General features: G+C 35.9%; 1 protein-coding gene across 10 annotated transcripts in view; it reads right to left on the bottom strand.

The window, feature by feature from the left end:
• The window catches only part of Lmpt (four and a half LIM domains protein limpet), a 264,428-nt gene that overhangs the window by 30 nt on the left and 261,898 nt on the right, over nucleotides 1-2,500 (bottom strand). For all 10 annotated transcript variants that reach the window (XM_086552195.1, XM_086552196.1, XM_086552203.1 and 7 more), the window contains one exon: nucleotides 1-2,500. This exon is cut by the window's left edge and continues 30 nt beyond it; it is cut by the window's right edge and continues 725 nt beyond it. The gene's annotated coding sequence lies outside the window, so the exon portion shown is untranslated.

Genomic DNA, 2,500 nt, shown 5'->3' with positions numbered 1-2,500 from the left:
GGTTACATCAGCATTAGTATAATTGTGCACCAACAATACCAGGTCAACACAAAGCTCACACATATAGCACCTTCCTCACAGCTCACTCCACAAGATATATTACATGAAAAAGGGGGATTGCAACTCCAAATTTGGTTCATTAGACGGCAATCTGGGGCGTAGTCGAAGGTGAGTCACGTGGTATTTTGTTGAGAGAAAAAAAAATTAATAACCAATGACTTGACTAATGTCCGTAATTGTTGGCTTCATCACATATGCACGTGATTTTGAGAGTTTAATGTACAATTTTTTTTCGTGACAATTGAGGGTTCTGAGACTATTCAACTTCTCCTACCAGTATATGGACGAAAATTTACTTGTCAAGCACGTGTTGCATTGTCCTATTTCTAAGTGTGCGAAACAGTTCACTTTTGTCAATGCTCATTCAGTCATTCCATCTTAATTAAAGGATTGTATTGCATATATAGTTACCATTTTCTTTTATTGGAAAATTAGAAATTGCTCCTTATTTTTTTATTTTATTTTTTATTTTTGCATAAGCAGGGATTCCTTGTTCCCAATGGTTTCCCCTTTGTGTTTGCAATCAGGTCGAAGTAATTAGTACCAATATATCATGGTCTTACATGAAAACTCACATGCTTAGAGTGGAGGCACTGACTATAATGATATATTTCAATTACGAACAGGCAGAGAGATTGATCACAGCTTGATCAACTATTGAGAGCTGGTCTACACGATTTCACAGCGGTCAGACACACTAACATGATTTCGCGTTCAGTGTAGGTGGATGAAATGGTATTAATCATTACTGAAAATACATCTTATACTTCTCCACTGAATAATGGAATTAAACTGGTAATGCTATGAAGAGAGAAGAATTTAGCAACATCAAAGTATTAAAAGAGAAGAGCTGAACATTCCATAACTGGCAGGATCGTAATAATTTAATGAAACTATCAAGGGATCTGTACGAAGCAATATGCACAAGAGATAAAAACGAAAGTAAAATGAAACTGAAAGGGGAATACTGAAGAGAATCGCACAGCGACAGAGCAGTGTTGTATTATTACCACACGTCAGATGCGTGACGTGTGATATTTTTGTTATTAATTAAGCAAGCTAGGTATATTTGTTTCATTATATACATAATTATAATTCAGCTTATAAAGGATAAAGAACAACATATTTTTTTTTGTTCTTAGTGCCCAATTTCCAAAGTATTTTAAGAATAAGTGTAAAACACATTTTGGTTGCGAGTGCCGAGTCATCTGTGAGTGAATGTTACCCAGGCAGGTCTTGTCTCTCTGAATCTGACATTCAGCCCACGAGATCCAACACAAAATGCCAAAAATCATTACTAACATTCAGAAAATACTTAGTAAACGGAGTTATTGCAACTATAGTCTAAGCATAACTGTCAAGAATAAATCTATGCAAGAATATACTACAGTATTAAGTTAGAATAATGCTATTAAGGCAGCATTGTGTTCGAATCCTTGCCACTCCACCTCCTTAGGTATGGCACTCTCTAGTCAAGGATTAGAACACCGCCAACATAAGGTCACTTCTCTACAAATCTACAGTCCAGCCCGAAGTTAGGTCATAATTCATCATAAGAAAAATGAAAAGCAACGAAAAATTACAAAAAAAGTAAAATACAGTGAATTGGAAGAAAATAAACCCATTTATCCTTTTTTTATTACACCCTGTATAGATAGGTTAGGAATATTTCCCAAAGTTCTGATTTCCATACAAAAGAAAACCTAACGTATAGCAAAATCAGCGCTGGGGGTTTCTGCACACAGTGGGTCTCTCTCTATATGGGTTTTTGTGACGAGTGTGGGGTCTCCGTCGGCCCACGGCTTTAATAATATATAATATTTATATAAATAATTGTGCAAACGAGCTCAAGCGCCATCTTGAATCGTGGATTTCAAAATGGCGGAACTCACTGAGGGCGGTCGGGGACGAATCAACACGTGGACATCACTCACTTCATTTGTTTTTAAAGAGAATTTCGCGTGAAGATTTTTTTTTGATCACACCCTCGTGAAATAAATAATCAATATCTTTTTTTTTATGCATTCACAGAGCTACTGTTAGAGACAGAGAGAAAAAAAAACATCAGTGTTAAACAAAGTCGAAATAATGGCAGTGACAACCATTCCAGAGTATTCCAGCAGTGTTTAAGGCAACATGGTTACTTCTTGTTTGATAATAAATCCACAATGATTATTATATCTCTTTGCCTCCTTTCTGATTTTTCCCACTTGCTGCATGTTTTTTTTTTATTAGTCGGTTTGTCCCGAAAGTGACAACAGGATGAAACACTGGAATTTCATTTCTTTTCTTTATACTTTACACTGTACAGTGGATTGTGCATCCATGTGCCTAGGAAAAGCTCTTATAAAACGTTTTTTTTTGGGATTATTTACATTCCGTGGACCTCAAGGGTAATATGCATTAACTTTGCTGTCCAAGAAACGAATATCACCAAAAG

The sequence above is a fragment of the Penaeus japonicus genome, unplaced genomic scaffold (genome assembly GCF_977035675.1).
Source record: "Penaeus japonicus unplaced genomic scaffold, GWHDUDI00000001_assembly GWHDUDI00000026, whole genome shotgun sequence".
Classification (NCBI taxonomy): Eukaryota; Metazoa; Arthropoda; class Malacostraca; order Decapoda; family Penaeidae; genus Penaeus; species Penaeus japonicus.
Note: the sequence above shows the minus strand (reverse complement) of the source record. Positions and strands in the feature narration are given on the sequence as shown.